This window comes from Pseudophryne corroboree, chromosome 11, assembly GCF_028390025.1.
Source record: "Pseudophryne corroboree isolate aPseCor3 chromosome 11, aPseCor3.hap2, whole genome shotgun sequence".
Taxonomy (NCBI): domain Eukaryota; kingdom Metazoa; phylum Chordata; class Amphibia; order Anura; family Myobatrachidae; genus Pseudophryne; species Pseudophryne corroboree.
Window position 1 is genome coordinate 184377256 of NC_086454.1, and position 16894 is coordinate 184394149.

Consider the following 16894-nt stretch of genomic DNA (forward strand, 5'->3'; position numbering starts at 1 on the left):
GGTATGTACATTTTCTGGAAAAGCTGGAAAGATTCCGATACACTGCATCTCCTGGTGTCTGTCTGCCTCAAGTCAGCTGTCAGCAAGCAAATGCATGGCTATACACCCCAGGCCAAGCAGATTGTGACATCACAGAACACGCATCATAGAACATGGATCATAGTACAGGCCTCCTACCTAAATCCCTGCTGACGTAGTGACAGGAGCTGTTTGCTGTCTATTTAAATAATCCAGCGTCCACAAGAATTCCCATGTGGAAAGTTCGGAGCAATCAGAGAACCTTCCGGTAAAGAATGTCACACTGCCTGATTGATTTGACTGCATTGTGCAAAAAGGACGGAGCCACCAAGTCCGGCAGTCGTCTTGTGCGTGTGTGTGCTTGAATGCTTACATGCACGTGTGTGTGTCCCCATACTGAAGCGTATGCAAATGATTGTGCATCATCCAGCCAACAAGAGAGAAACTCATGATGCAGGAGTATGTGTGCCTGCTTGTCAGTAAGTCACCACCACCAAATCCAGATAGAACAGCTGGAGAGTCAGCCATGGAGATAGGAGTAGGTGTGCAAAATCCAGATACAACAGCAGGAGGGTCTGGCAAGCAGTCAGGTATGGCGGTATATTCTCCATTATTATGTTCATTCTCCAAAAATAGAATGAATTGTTTTTTCCAATGTGTTTTAGAGGCGCATGTTCAAATGTCTTGACTAGCTGAACATGTTTACTGGGACTTTGCAAATAGCGTTACATTGTCCTAACATTGTATCCCCTAATTGCTTGACCTTTTAAATGTTACAATTGATAAAGGCACCTGAAAACTCCTCTGTGTAGTCACTCTTGTGTCTAGTTTTTGTCTCCATTTAAATCCCTACCTCTATCCAAGGTAAATTTAAATGCTGGGGGGGCCATAAGGATGTGAAGCCTACCTAGGCCTCAGTCCTTAATTTGAATTACACCCAAGGCCAAGCAGACTGTGACATTACAGATCAGGCATCATAGGACACGGATCATAGAACAGGCTTCCAACCTAGAGCCCTGCTGACGCAGTGACTGGAACTATTTGTGACCTATTTAAATAATTCAGTTTCTGCAAGAATTCCCATGGGAAAGGTTTGGCTCAACCAGAGAACCTTCCTATAAATAATGTCACACTGCCTGATTGATTTGACTGCATTGTGCAAACAAAAGTTTAGAACCAGGAAGACCGGCAGTCGTTTTGTGGGTGGATGCGTACGTTTGTGTATTTATTTCCACCTGAGGTAAAGCGTAAGCAAATTATTGTGCATCATCCCACCATCAAGAGAGAATCTCATGATGCAGGAGTGTGTGTGCCTGCTTGTCAGTAAGTTGCCAAATCCAGATAGAACAGCTGGAGAGTCAACCATGGAGATAGGAGTAGGTGTGCAAAATCCAGATGCAGCAGCAGGATTTTCTGGCAAGCAGTCAGGTATGGCAGTGCATTCTCCATTGTGTCCGTCCACCAAAAAATAGAAAAAAATAGCTTTTTTCAATTTACAAATGTCTTGCCTTGCTGAACGTATGTAGTGGGATTATTCAAATAGCGTTACATCATCGCAACATTGTATTCCCTAATTGCTTGATCTTTTGAATGCTACAAGTGATAAAGACACCTAAAAACTGCTCTGTGGAGTCTCATTATGTGTCTACTTGTCTCCATTTAATTCCCTACTTCTATCCAAAGCAAATTTAAATGCTGGAGGGATATCAGGATGTGTGGCCTACCTAGGCCTCAGTTCTGAACTCGAAGTACAAACAAACTAACTAAATTTCCTTATTCTAAATTAATTCCTAAATTCATGACTTACTGGAATCCTGTAGTTTGGCTTTTCAGACGTTCATTTTTGGGCATTGTTTTGGGTCCAGACCCACTGCAGAAGGTGTGTGCATTTGTTGGAAAGGCTGGAACGACTTCTGATATGCTGCAAATCCTGGTATGTGTTTCCGTCAAGTGGCTGTCAGCAAGCAAATGCATGACTATACACCCCAGACCAAGCAGATTGTGACATCACAGAACAGGCATCATAGAACACAGATCATAGAACATGCTGGGGTGTAGCAAGGGTTGTTCCCATGGAGCGCGAGCTCCAGGTGCCGACAAAGTTAGAGGGTGCTGTGCCACAGACTGCTGTACAGGCAGCTGCAGAGCAGGAGGTGGAGGAGCAGAAGGGATGCACACTGACTCTGATTCTAAAACTAGGTAGGGAAAAGGGCAGACCATAGTCTAAAGCTGGAAAATGATGGCACTTTACCCATCCTCTTTATATGGCTCACTGTGTGCTTGTAGCTGTGCAGTAGGGGGTATGCAGTTAAGTTGCCGGTAGTCTTGATCCCTGTGGTGAGGATTGTCAGGATATCGACGCCAGGATCCTGACTGCTTACATTTCCAGCTAACTTGGGATTCGAACGCAGGACTTTCTCCGTGTAAAGTAGATGTGCTAACCACTATGCTATGAAACCACAACATAAACTGTTCTTACACTAGAAGAGATTTTTGGTCATCTTGACAATCAAATGCACCAAAATCTGAGGTACACACTAAGTGATTTTGTTTAAAAATCCAATTATATGTTGCACAACACTGATTTTTCATATGTCCGCAATTATGCAGCATGACTTAATTATGAAAAAATGCAGAAAATATGGTCAGTTTATCGAGAACCTCCAAGTACCACACAGTGCACTAATATAGTAGGCTGAGATTTTTTTTTATCTTGGCTGACCGATTCAATAACCGAAGGAGTGTGTTTGTGACCATCAGTTCTCTGGTTTATCGGAAATACACCAAATGGTCATTTAAAAACACTACCCAGTAAAACAGGATGAGCAACCAATTTTTTGCAATTTACTTTAATAATTGTATAGTGGGTACATAGCTAAAGACAGTTGTAACATGGTTGACCAAACTTGCATTACCCAACATTTAAAATAAAACTTTAGTAAAGAGCAATGTGTGCAATGTTGAATAAACCTGCATATTCCCATTTTAAATAAAGATTTTTTGAAGCTTTTCAAGTGAATATTTATAATTTGAAAAACTATATACACAAAAATCATTATTTCTAACATTTTGACCAATTATCATCTGCAGGTGTCACACTTATCAAAATCACTTTTCAGTGATTTTTCTTGCCATGTTACCATAAAGTGCCTGTATTACAAATACTACATATAAATAAATGCCCTTTCACAACATTACTTAAGCATAATACTCGAAAAAAACTTTAGATATAATCAATATACTATCTATCCAGAAGTCAAATCTATCAGCATTTTTGCTAAACTTGCACATAGTAATTATGGAAATATTTATTTACATTTAAAGTAAATGATCTGGAAGTGAATATTAGCTACATCAAAACATGATTGCAGTTTATCATGCATTAATCATGCAATACCAAACTTTGGCAGCATTATCAAGTTGCTAGTGAAGTCATGTGAACAGTGAAGTCCTGGATAGAATAGCTGTGCTTTGGTGAACTGGTGATGGAAATGTTGGTTTAAGTGATTTATTTAACTGTACTCAGTTAAGATGATTTATGGATAAAGGTAGTTAGATATGATACTACAATTTATTTGTTTACTATAAATGAAATATATGATACATTGCTACCAATTTCTTATAAAACAAGAAGATTATTTGAATCTGCTCCAGATTTTTAATCAGTTGTTTGCTGTCATAAGTTATTTTATAATTAAAAGCTAATAGATATTACAAATAACATTTATTTCCATATTTAGAGAAGAAATTTAATTTTGTAAGTGAACAAATGACATATTTCACATTGAGCAGTAGCAGGTCAGATGTTATAAGAATGATAGTGAAGAAAATTTTCATAAGTCATAAATTAGTGCAAAAATATGGTTCCACTGGGGATTGAACCCAGGACCTTCTGCATGTAAAGCAGATGTGATAAACACTACACTATGAAACCAATATGCAATACAGTAACAAACTGTTTAATTTTTTGGTTGTCCTGACAGTCGTAGTGATTTTTTGTAAACTGTTCCAGATTATCGGTGAAACTTCAAAGTGATTGTTCTTTCATTATATATAATTTAAAAAAAAAACAGAGCACCATATTTTTGGCAAATTGACCCAATACTTAATAGTGGTACACCTAGCTAAAGAAAGTTATAGCCTGGTTGACCAACCTTGCATAATTAAACATTTAATATTAATCTTTATTAAAAAGCAATGACTGCAATGATAAATAAATGTGTATATCCATTTTAAAGTAAGCATTTTGCAAAGTTTTTTAAGTGATTATTTTTAATTTGAAGAAAACAAATATACAAAATTCTTTATTTCTAACATCTTGACCAATTATTATCTACTGTAAGTACTCTTATCAAGATCACATTTTACTGGATTTTTTAATAAATATGGGTTCACTTGGGATTGAACCAAGGACTTTCTCCATGTAAAGCAGATATGCTAACCACTATGCTATGAAACCACAACATAAACTGTTCTCACACTAGAAGAGATTTTTGGTCATCTTGACACTCAAGTGCCCCAAAATCTGAGGTACACACTAAGTGATTTTGTTTAAAAATCCAATTATATGTCACACAACACTGAATTTTCATATGTCCGCAATTAAGCAGCATGACTTAGTCGTGAAAAAAATGTAGAAAATATGGTCAGTTTATCGAGAGCCTCCAAGTACCACACAGTGCACTAATATAGTAGGCTGAGATTTTTTTTTATCTTGGCTGACCGATTCAATAACCGAAGGAGTGTGTTTGTGACCATCAGTTCTCTGGTTTATCGGAAATACACCAAATGGTCATTTAAAAACACTACCCAGTAAAACAGGATGAGCAACCAATTTTTTGCAATTGACTTTAATAATTGTATAGTGGGTACATAGCTAAAGACAGTTGTAACATGGTTGACCAAACTTGCATTACCCAACATTTAAAATAAAACTTTAGGTAAGAGCAATGTGTGCAATGTTGAATAAACCTGCATATTCCCATTTTAAATAAAGATTTTTTTGAAGCTTTTCAAGTGAATATTTATAATTTGAAAAACTATATACACAAAAATCATTATTTCTAACATATTGACCAATTATCATCTGCAGGTGTCACACTTATCAAAATCACTTTTTAGTGATTTTTCTTGCCATGTTACCATAAAGTGCCTGTATTACAAATACTACATATAAATAAATGCCCTTTCACAACATAACTTAAGCATAATACTCGAAAAAGACTTTAGTAATAATCAATATACTATCTATACAGAAGTCAAATCTATCAGCATTTTTGCTAAACTTGCACATAGTAATTATGGAAATATTTATTTACATTTAAAGTAAATGATCTGGAAGTGAATATTAGCTACATCAAAACATGATTGCAGTTTATCATGCATTAATCATGCAATTCCAAACCTTGGCAGCATTATCAAGTTGCTAGTGAAGTCATGTGAACAGTGAAGTCCTGGAAAGAATAGCTGTGCTTTGGTGAACTGGTGATGGAAATGTTGGTTTAAGTGATTTATTTAACTGTACTCAGTTAAGATGATTTATGGAAAAAGGTAGTTAGATATGATACTACAATTTATTTGTTTACTATAAATGAAATATATGATACATTGCTACCAATTTCTTATAAAACAAGATTATTTGAATCTGCTCCAGATTTTTAATCAGTTGTTTGCTGTAATACGTTATTTTATAATTAAAAGCTAATAGATATTACAAATAACATTTATTTCCATATTTAGAGAAGAAATTGAATTTTGTAAGTGAACAAATGACATATTTCACATTGAGCAGTAGCAGGTCAGATGTTATAAGAATGATAGTGAAGAAAATTTTCATAAGTCATAAATTAGTGCAAAAAAATGGTTCCACTGGGGATTGAACCCAGGACCTTCTGCGTGTAAAGCAGATGTGATAACCACTACACTATGAAACCAATATGCAATACAATAACAAACTGTTTAATTTTTTGGTTGTCCTGACAGTCGTAGTGATTTTTTGTAAACTGTTCCAGATTATCGGTGAAACGTCAAAGTGATTGTTCTTTCCTTATATATAATTTAAAAAAAAACAGAGCACCATATTTTTGGCAAATTGACCTAATACTTAATAGTGGTACACCTAGCTAAAGAAAGTTATAGCCTGGTTGACCAACCTTGCATAATTAAACATTTAATATTAATCTTTATTAAAAAGCAATGACTGCAATGATAAATAAATGTGTATATCCATTTTAAAGTAAGCATTTTGCAAAGTTTTTTAAGTGATTATTTTTAATTTGAAGAAAACAAATATACAAAATTCTTTATTTCTAACATCTTGACCAATTATTATCTACTGTAAGTACTCTTATCAAGATCACATTTTACTGGATTTTTTAATAAATATGGGTTCACTTGGGATTGAACCAAGGACTTTCTCCATGTAAAGCAGATATGCTAACCACTATGCTATGAAACCACAACATAAACTGTTCTCACACTAGAAGAGATTTTTGGTCATCTTGACACTCAAGTGCCCCAAAATCTGAGGTACACACTAAGTGATTTTGTTTAAAAATCCAATTATATGTCACACAACACTGAATTTTCATATGTCCGCAATTAAGCAGCATGACTTAGTCGTGAAAAAAATGTAGAAAATATGGTCAGTTTATCGAGAGCCTCCAAGTACCACACAGTGCACTAATATAGTAGGCTGAGATTTTTTTTTATCTTGGCTGACCGATTCAATAACCGAAGGAGTGTGTTTGTGACCATCAGTTCTCTGGTTTATCGGAAATACACCAAATGGTCATTTAAAAACACTACCCAGTAAAACAGGATGAGCAACCAATTTTTTGCAATTGACTTTAATAATTGTATAGTGGGTACATAGCTAAAGACAGTTGTAACATGGTTGACCAAACTTGCATTACCCAACATTTAAAATAAAACTTTAGGTAAGAGCAATGTGTGCAATGTTGAATAAACCTGCATATTCCCATTTTAAATAAAGATTTTTTTGAAGCTTTTCAAGTGAATATTTATAATTTGAAAAACTATATACACAAAAATCATTATTTCTAACATATTGACCAATTATCATCTGCAGGTGTCACACTTATCAAAATCACTTTTTAGTGATTTTTCTTGCCATGTTACCATAAAGTGCCTGTATTACAAATACTACATATAAATAAATGCCCTTTCACAACATAACTTAAGCATAATACTCGAAAAAGACTTTAGTAATAATCAATATACTATCTATACAGAAGTCAAATCTATCAGCATTTTTGCTAAACTTGCACATAGTAATTATGGAAATATTTATTTACATTTAAAGTAAATGATCTGGAAGTGAATATTAGCTACATCAAAACATGATTGCAGTTTATCATGCATTAATCATGCAATTCCAAACCTTGGCAGCATTATCAAGTTGCTAGTGAAGTCATGTGAACAGTGAAGTCCTGGAAAGAATAGCTGTGCTTTGGTGAACTGGTGATGGAAATGTTGGTTTAAGTGATTTATTTAACTGTACTCAGTTAAGATGATTTATGGAAAAAGGTAGTTAGATATGATACTACAATTTATTTGTTTACTATAAATGAAATATATGATACATTGCTACCAATTTCTTATAAAACAAGATTATTTGAATCTGCTCCAGATTTTTAATCAGTTGTTTGCTGTAATACGTTATTTTTTAATTAAAAGCTAATAGATATTACAAATAACATTTATTTCCATATTTAGAGAAGAAATTGAATTTTGTAAGTGAACAAATGACATATTTCACATTGAGCAGTAGCAGGTCAGATGTTATAAGAATGATAGTGAAGAAAATTTTCATAAGTCATAAATTAGTGCAAAAAAATGGTTCCACTGGGGATTGAACCCAGGACCTTCTGCGTGTAAAGCAGATGTGATAACCACTACACTATGAAACCAATATGCAATACAATAACAAACTGTTTAATTTTTTGGTTGTCCTGACAGTCGTAGTGATTTTTTGTAAACTGTTCCAGATTATCGGTGAAACGTCAAAGTGATTGTTCTTTCCTTATATATAATTTAAAAAAAAACAGAGCACCATATTTTTGGCAAATTGACCTAATACTTAATAGTGGTACACCTAGCTAAAGAAAGTTATAGCCTGGTTGACCAACCTTGCATAATTAAACATTTAATATTAATCTTTATTAAAAAGCAATGACTGCAATGATAAATAAATGTGTATATCCATTTTAAAGTAAGCATTTTGCAAAGTTTTTTAAGTGATTATTTTTAATTTGAAGAAAACAAATATACAAAATTCTTTATTTCTAACATCTTGACCAATTATTATCTACTGTAAGTACTCTTATCAAGATCACATTTTACTGGATTTTTTAATAAATATGGGTTCACTTGGGATTGAACCAAGGACTTTCTCCATGTAAAGCAGATATGCTAACCACTATGCTATGAAACCACAACATAAACTGTTCTCACACTAGAAGAGATTTTTGGTCATCTTGACACTCAAGTGCCCCAAAATCTGAGGTACACACTAAGTGATTTTGTTTAAAAATCCAATTATATGTCACACAACACTGAATTTTCATATGTCCGCAATTAAGCAGCATGACTTAGTCGTGAAAAAAATGTAGAAAATATGGTCAGTTTATCGAGAGCCTCCAAGTACCACACAGTGCACTAATATAGTAGGCTGAGATTTTTTTTTATCTTGGCTGACCGATTCAATAACCGAAGGAGTGTGTTTGTGACCATCAGTTCTCTGGTTTATCGGAAATACACCAAATGGTCATTTAAAAACACTACCCAGTAAAACAGGATGAGCAACCAATTTTTTGCAATTGACTTTAATAATTGTATAGTGGGTACATAGCTAAAGACAGTTGTAACATGGTTGACCAAACTTGCATTACCCAACATTTAAAATAAAACTTTAGTAAAGAGCAATGTGTGCAATGTTGAATAAACCTGCATATTCCCATTTTAAATAAAGATTTTTTTGAAGCTTTTCAAGTGAATATTTATAATTTGAAAAACTATATACACAAAAATCATTATTTCTAACATATTGACCAATTATCATCTGCAGGTGTCACACTTATCAAAATCACTTTTTAGTGATTTTTCTTGCCATGTTACCATAAAGTGCCTGTATTACAAATACTACATATAAATAAATGCCCTTTCACAACATAACTTAAGCATAATACTCGAAAAAGACTTTAGTAATAATCAATATACTATCTATACAGAAGTCAAATCTATCAGCATTTTTGCTAAACTTGCACATAGTAATTATGGAAATATTTATTTACATTTAAAGTAAATGATCTGGAAGTGAATATTAGCTACATCAAAACATGATTGCAGTTTATCATGCATTAATCATGCAATTCCAAACCTTGGCAGCATTATCAAGTTGCTAGTGAAGTCATGTGAACAGTGAAGTCCTGGAAAGAATAGCTGTGCTTTGGTGAACTGGTGATGGAAATGTTGGTTTAAGTGATTTATTTAACTGTACTCAGTTAAGATGATTTATGGAAAAAGGTAGTTAGATATGATACTACAATTTATTTGTTTACTATAAATGAAATATATGATACATTGCTACCAATTTCTTATAAAACAAGATTATTTGAATCTGCTCCAGATTTTTAATCAGTTGTTTGCTGTAATACGTTATTTTATAATTAAAAGCTAATAGATATTACAAATAACATTTATTTCCATATTTAGAGAAGAAATTGAATTTTGTAAGTGAACAAATGACATATTTCACATTGAGCAGTAGCAGGTCAGATGTTATAAGAATGATAGTGAAGAAAATTTTCATAAGTCATAAATTAGTGCAAAAAAATGGTTCCACTGGGGATTGAACCCAGGACCTTCTGCGTGTAAAGCAGATGTGATAACCACTACACTATGAAACCAATATGCAATACAATAACAAACTGTTTAATTTTTTGGTTGTCCTGACAGTCGTAGTGATTTTTTGTAAACTGTTCCAGATTATCGGTGAAACGTCAAAGTGATTGTTCTTTCCTTATATATAATTTAAAAAAAAACAGAGCACCATATTTTTGGCAAATTGACCTAATACTTAATAGTGGTACACCTAGCTAAAGAAAGTTATAGCCTGGTTGACCAACCTTGCATAATTAAACATTTAATATTAATCTTTATTAAAAAGCAATGACTGCAATGATAAATAAATGTGTATATCCATTTTAAAGTAAGCATTTTGCAAAGTTTTTTAAGTGATTATTTTTAATTTGAAGAAAACAAATATACAAAATTCTTTATTTCTAACATCTTGACCAATTATTATCTACTGTAAGTACTCTTACCAAGATCACATTTTACTGAATTTTTTAATAAATATGGGTTCACTTGGGATTGAACCCAGGACTTTCTCCATGTAAAGCAGATATGCTAACCACTATGCTATGAAACCACAACATAAACTGTACTCACACTAGAAGATATTTTTGGTCATCTTGACACTCAAATGCCCCAAAATCTGAGGTACACACTAAGTGATTTTGTTTAAAAATCCAATTATATGTCGCACAACACTGAATTTTCATATGTCCGCAATTAAGCAGCATGACTTAGTCGTGAAAAAATGCAGAAAATATGGTCAGTTTATCGAGAACCTCCAAGTACCACACAGTGCACTAATATAGTAGGCTGAGATTTTTTTTTATCTTGGCTGACCGATTCAATAACCGAAGGAGTGTGTTTGTGACCATCAGTTCTCTGGTTTATCGGAAATACACCAAATGGTCATTTAAAAACACTACCCAGTAAAACAGGATGAGCAACCAATTTTTTGCAATTAACTTTAATAATTGTATAGTGGGTACATAGCTAAAGACAGTTGTAACATGGTTGACCAAACTTGCATTACCCAACATTTAAAATAAAAATTTAGCAAAGAGCAATGTGTGCAATGTTGAATAAACCTGCATATTCCCATTTTAAATAAATAATTTATGAAGCTTTTCAAGTGAATATTTATAATTTGAAAAACTATATACACAAAAATCATTATTTCTAACATTGTGACCAATTATCATCTGCAGGTGTCACACTTATCAAAATCACTTTTCAGTGATTTTTCTTGCCATGTTACCATAAAGTGCCTGTATTACAAATACTACATATAAATAAATGCCCTTTCACAACATAACTTAAGCATAATACTTGAAAAAGACTTTAGTAATAATCAATATACTATCTATCCAGAAGTCAAATCTATCAGCATTTTTGCTAAACTTGCACATAGTAATTATGGAAATATTTATTTACATTTAAAGTAAATAATCTGGAAGTGAATATTAGCTACATCAAAACATGATTGCAGTTTATCATGCATTAATCATGCAATACCAAACCTTGGCAGCATTATCAAGTTGCTAGTGAAGTCATGTGAACAGTGAAGTCCTGGAAAGAATAGCTGTGCTTTGGTGAACTGGTGATGGAAATGTTGGTTTTAGTGATTTATTTAACTGTACTCAGTTAAGATGATTTATGGAAAAAGGTAGTTAGATATGATACTACAATTTATTTGTTTACTATAAATGAAATATATGATACATTGCTACCAATTTCTTATAAAACAAGAAGATTATTTGAATCTGCTCCATATTTGTAATCAGTTGTTTGCTGTAATAAGTTATTTTATAATTAAAAGCTAATAGATATTAAAAATAACATTTATTTCCATATTTAGAGAAGAAATTGAATTTTGTAAGTGAACAAATGACATGTTTCACATTGAGCAGTAGCAGGTCAGATGTTATAAGAATGATAGTGTAGAAAATTTTCATAAATCATAAATTAGTGCAAAAATATGGTTCCACTGGGGATTGAACCCAGGACCTTCTGCGTGTAAAGCAGATGTGATAACCACTACACTATGAAACCAATATGCAATACAATAACAAACTGTTCAATTTTTTGGTTGTCCTGACAGTCGTAGTGATTTTTGGTAAACTGTTCCGGATTATCGGTGAAACGTCAAAGTGATTGTTCTTTCATTATATATAATTTAAAAAAAACAGAGCACCATATTTTTGGCAAATTGACCCAATACTTAATAGTGGTGCACCTAGCTAAAGAAAGTTATAGCCTTGTTGCCCAACCTTGCATAATTAAACATTTAATATTAATCTTTATTAAAAAGCAATGACTGCAATGATAAATAAATGTGTATATCCATTTTAAAGTAAGCATTTTGCAAAGTTTTTTAAGTGATTATTTTTAATTTGAAGAAAACAAATATACAAAATTCTTTATTTCTAACATCTTGACCAATTATTATCTACTGTAAGTACTCTTATCAAGATCACATTTTACAGGACTTTCTCCGTGTAAAGCAGATATGCTAACCACTATGCTATGAAACCACAACATATACTGTTCTCACACTAGAAGATATTTATGGTCATCTTGGCAATCAAATGCCCCAAAATCTGAGGTACACACTAAGTGATTTTGTTTAAAAATCCAATTATATGTCGCACAACACTGAATTTTCATATGTCCGCAATTAAGCAGCATGACTTAGTAATGAAAAAATGCAGAAAATATGGTCAGTTTATTGAGAACCTTTAAGTACCACATAGTGCACTAATATAGTAGGCTGAGATTTTTTTTTTTATCTTGGCTGACCGATTCAATAACCGAAGGAGTGTGTTTGTGACCATCAGTTCTCTGGTTTATCGGAAATACACCAAATGGTCATTTAAAAACACTACCCAGTAAAACAGGATGAGCAACCAATTTTTTGCAATTGACTTTAATAATTGTATAGTGGGTACATAGATAAAGACAGTTGTAACATGGTTGACCAAACTTGCATTACCCAACATTTAAAATAAAAATTTAGCAAAGAGCAATGTGTGCAATGTTGAATAAACCTGCATATTCCCATTTTAAATAAATAATTTTTGAAGCTTTTCAAGTGAATATTTATAATTTGAAAAACTATATACACAAAAATCATTATTTCTAACATTTTGACCAATTATCATCTGCAGGTGTCACACTTATCAAAATCACTTTTCAGTGATTTTTCTTGCCATGTTACCATAAAGTGCCTGTATTACAAATACTACATATAAATAAATGACCTTTCACAACATAACTTAAGCATAATACTCGAAAAAGACTTTAGTAATAATCAATATACTATCTATCCAGAAGTCAAATCTATCAGCATTTTTGCTAAACTTGCACATCGCATAGTAATTATGGAAATATTTATTTACATTTAAAGTAAATGACCTGGAAGTGAATATTAGCTACATCAAAACATGATTGCAGTTTATCATGCATTAATCATGCAATACCAAACTTTGGCAGCATTATCAAGTTGCTAGTGAAGTCATGTGAACAGTGAAGTCCTGGAAAGAATAGCTGTGCTTTGGTGAACTGGTGATGGAAATGTTGTTTAAGTGATTTATTTAACTGTACTCAGTTAAGATGATTTATGGAAAAAAGGTAGTTAGATATGATACTACAATTTATTTGTTTACTATAAATGAAATATATGATACATTGCTACCAATTTCTTATAAAACAAGAAGATTATTTGAATCTGCTCCAGATTTTTAATCAGTTGTTTGCTGTAATAAGTTATTTTATAATTAAAAGCTAATAGATATTAAAAATAAAATTTATTTCCATATTTAGAGAAGAAATTGAATTTTGTAAGTGAACAAATGACATGTTTCATATTGAGCAGTAGCAGGTCAGATGTTATAAGAATGATAGTGAAGAAAATTTTCATAAATCATAAATTAGTGCAAAAATATGGTTCCACTGTAGATTGAACCCAGGACCTTCTGCGGGTAAAGCAGATGTGATAACCACTACACTATGAAACCAATATGCAATACAATAACAAACTGTTTAATTTTTTGGTTGTCCTGACAGTCGTAGTGATTTTTTGTAAACTGTTCCGGATTATCGGTGAAACGTCAAAGTGATTGTTCTTTCATTATATATAATTTTTTTAAAAACAGAGCACCATATTTTTGGCAAATTGACCCAATACTTAATAGTGGTACACCTAGCTAAAGAAAGTTATAGCCTGGTTGACCAACCTTGCATAATTAAACATTTAATATTAATCTTTATTAAAAAGCAATGACTGCAATGATAAATAAATGTGTATATCCATTTTAAAGTAAGCATTTTGCAAAGTTTTTTAAGTGATTATTTTTAATTTGAAGAAAACAAATATACAAATGTCTTTATTTCTAACATCTTGACCAATTATTATCTACTGTAAGTACTCTTATCAAGATCACATTTTACTGGATTTTTTAACAAATATGGGTTCACTTGGGATTGAACCCAGGACTTTCTCTGTGTAAAGCAGATATGCTAACCACTATGCTATGAAACCACAACATAAACTGTACTCACACTAGAAGATATTTTTGGTCATCTTGACACTCAAATGCCCCAAAATCTGAGGTACACACTAAGTGATTTTGTTTAAAAATCCAATTATATGTCGCACAACACTGAATTTTCATATGTCCGCAATTAAGCAGCATGACTTAGTCGTGAAAAAATGCAGAAAATATGGTCAGTTTATCGAGAACCTCCAAGTACCACACAGTGCACTAATATAGTAGGCTGAGATTTTTTTTTATCTTGGCTGACCGATTCAATAACCGAAGGAGTGTGTTTGTGACCATCAGTTCTCTGGTTTATCGGAAATACACCAAATGGTCATTTAAAAACACTACCCAGTAAAACAGGTTGAGCAACCAATTTTTTGCAATTGACTTTAATAATTGTATAGTGGGTACATAGCTAAAGACAGTTGTAACATGGTTGACCAAACTTGCATTACCCAACATTTAAAATAAAAATTTAGCAAAGAGCAATGTGTGCAATGTTGAATAAACCTGCATATTCCCATTTTAAATAAAGATTTCTTAAAGCTTTTCAAGTGAATATTTATAATTTGAAAAACTATATACACAAAAATCATTATTTCTAACATTTTGACCAATTATCATCTGTAGGTGTCACACTTATCAAAATCACTTTTCAGTGATATTTCTTGCCATGTTACCATAAAGTGCCTGTATTACAAATACTACATATAAATAAATGCCCTTTCACAACATAACTTAAGCATAATACTCGAAAAAGACTTTAGTAATAATCAATATACTATCTATCCAGAAGTCAAATCTATCAGCATTTTTGCTAAACATGCACATCACATAGTAATTATGGAAATATTTATTTACTTTTAAAGTAAATGATCTGGAAGTGAATATTAGCTACATCAAAACATGATTGCAGTTTATCATGCATTAATCATGCAATACCAAACCTTGGCAGCATTATCAAGTTGCTAGTGAAGTCATGTGAACAGTGAAGTCCTGGAAATAATAGCTGTGCTTTGGTGAACTGGTGATGGAAATGTTGGTTTAAGTGATTTATTTAACTGTACTCAGTTAAGATGATTTATGGAAAAAGGTAGTTAGATATGATACTACAATTTATTTGTTTACTATAAATGAAATATATGATACATTGCTACCAATTTCTTATAAAACAAGAAGATTATTTGAATCTGCTCCAGATTTTTAATCAGTTGTTTGCTGTAATAAGTTATTTTATAATTAAAAGCTAATAGATATTACAAATAACATTTATTTCCATATTTAGAGAAGAAATTGAATTTTGTAAGTGAACAAATGACATATTTCACATTGAGCAGTAGCAGGTCAGATGTTATAAGAATGATAGTGAAGAAAATTTTCATATGTCATAAATTAGTGCAAAAATATGGTTTCACTGGGGATTAAACCCAGGACCTTCTGCGTGTACAGCAGATGTGATAACCACTACACTATAAAACCAATATGCAATACAATAGCAAACTGTTTAATTTTTTGGTTGTCCTGACAGTCGTAAGTGTTTTTTTGTAAACTGTTCCGGATTATCGGTGAAACGTCAAAGTGATTGTTCTTTCATTATATATAATTAAAAAATAAAACAGAGCACCATATTTTTGGCAAATTGACCCAATACTTAATAGTGGTGCACCTAGCTAAAGAAAGTTATAGCCTGGTTGACCAACCTTGCATAATTAAACATTTAATATTAATATTTATTAAAAAGCAATGACTGCAATGATAAATAAATGTGTATATCCATTTTAAAGTAAGCATTTTGCAAAGTTTTTGAAGTGATTATTTTTAATTTGAAGAAAACAAATATACAAAATTCTTTATTTCTAACATCTTGACCAATTATTATCTACTGTAAGTACTCTTATCAAGATCACATTTTACTGGATTTTTTAATAAATATGGGTTCACTTGGGATTGAACCAAGGACTTTCTCCATGTAAAGCAGATATGCTAACCACTATGCTATGAAACCACAACATAAACTGTGCTCACACTAGAAGAGATTTTTGGTCATCTTGACACTCAAGTGCCCCAAAATCTGAGGTACACACTAAGTGATTTTGTTTAAAAATCCAATTATATGTCGCACAACACTGAATTTTCATATGTCCGCAATTAAGCAGCATGACTTAGTCGTGAAAAAATGCAGAAAATATGGTCAGTTTATCGAGAACCTCCAAGTACCACACAGTGCACTAATATAGTAGGCTGAGATTTTTTTTTATCTTGGCTGACCGATTCAATAACCGAAGGAGTGTGTTTGTGACCATCAGTTCTCTGGTTTATCGGAAATACACCAAATGGTCATTTAAAAACACTACCCAGTAAAACAGGATGAGCAACCAACTTTTTGCAATTGACTTTAATAATTGTATAGTGGGTACATAGCTAAAGACAGTTGTAACATGGTTGACCAAACTTGCATT

The 16894-nt window shown here is 32.5% G+C and overlaps 7 non-coding genes across 7 annotated transcripts; all 7 read right to left on the reverse strand.

The window, feature by feature from the left end:
- Positions 1–3879: 3879 nt before the first annotated feature.
- TRNAV-UAC (transfer RNA valine (anticodon UAC)) lies at positions 3880–3952 on the reverse strand. The gene has a single exon. It is a non-coding gene; the product is annotated as a tRNA-Val (tRNA).
- A 1926-nt stretch (positions 3953–5878) lies between these two features.
- TRNAV-UAC (transfer RNA valine (anticodon UAC)) lies at positions 5879–5951 on the reverse strand. The gene has a single exon. It is a non-coding gene; the product is annotated as a tRNA-Val (tRNA).
- A 1925-nt stretch (positions 5952–7876) lies between these two features.
- Positions 7877–7949, reverse strand: TRNAV-UAC (transfer RNA valine (anticodon UAC)). Its single transcript has one exon. It is a non-coding gene; the product is annotated as a tRNA-Val (tRNA).
- A 1925-nt stretch (positions 7950–9874) lies between these two features.
- TRNAV-UAC (transfer RNA valine (anticodon UAC)) lies at positions 9875–9947 on the reverse strand. The gene has a single exon. It is a non-coding gene; the product is annotated as a tRNA-Val (tRNA).
- Positions 9948–11873: 1926 nt separating this feature from the next.
- Positions 11874–11946, reverse strand: TRNAV-UAC (transfer RNA valine (anticodon UAC)). Its single transcript has one exon. It is a non-coding gene; the product is annotated as a tRNA-Val (tRNA).
- Positions 11947–13837: 1891 nt separating this feature from the next.
- On the reverse strand, positions 13838–13910 carry TRNAV-UAC (transfer RNA valine (anticodon UAC)). Its single transcript has one exon. It is a non-coding gene; the product is annotated as a tRNA-Val (tRNA).
- Positions 13911–15841: 1931 nt separating this feature from the next.
- Positions 15842–15914, reverse strand: TRNAV-UAC (transfer RNA valine (anticodon UAC)). The gene has a single exon. It is a non-coding gene; the product is annotated as a tRNA-Val (tRNA).
- Positions 15915–16894: the final 980 nt, after the last annotated feature.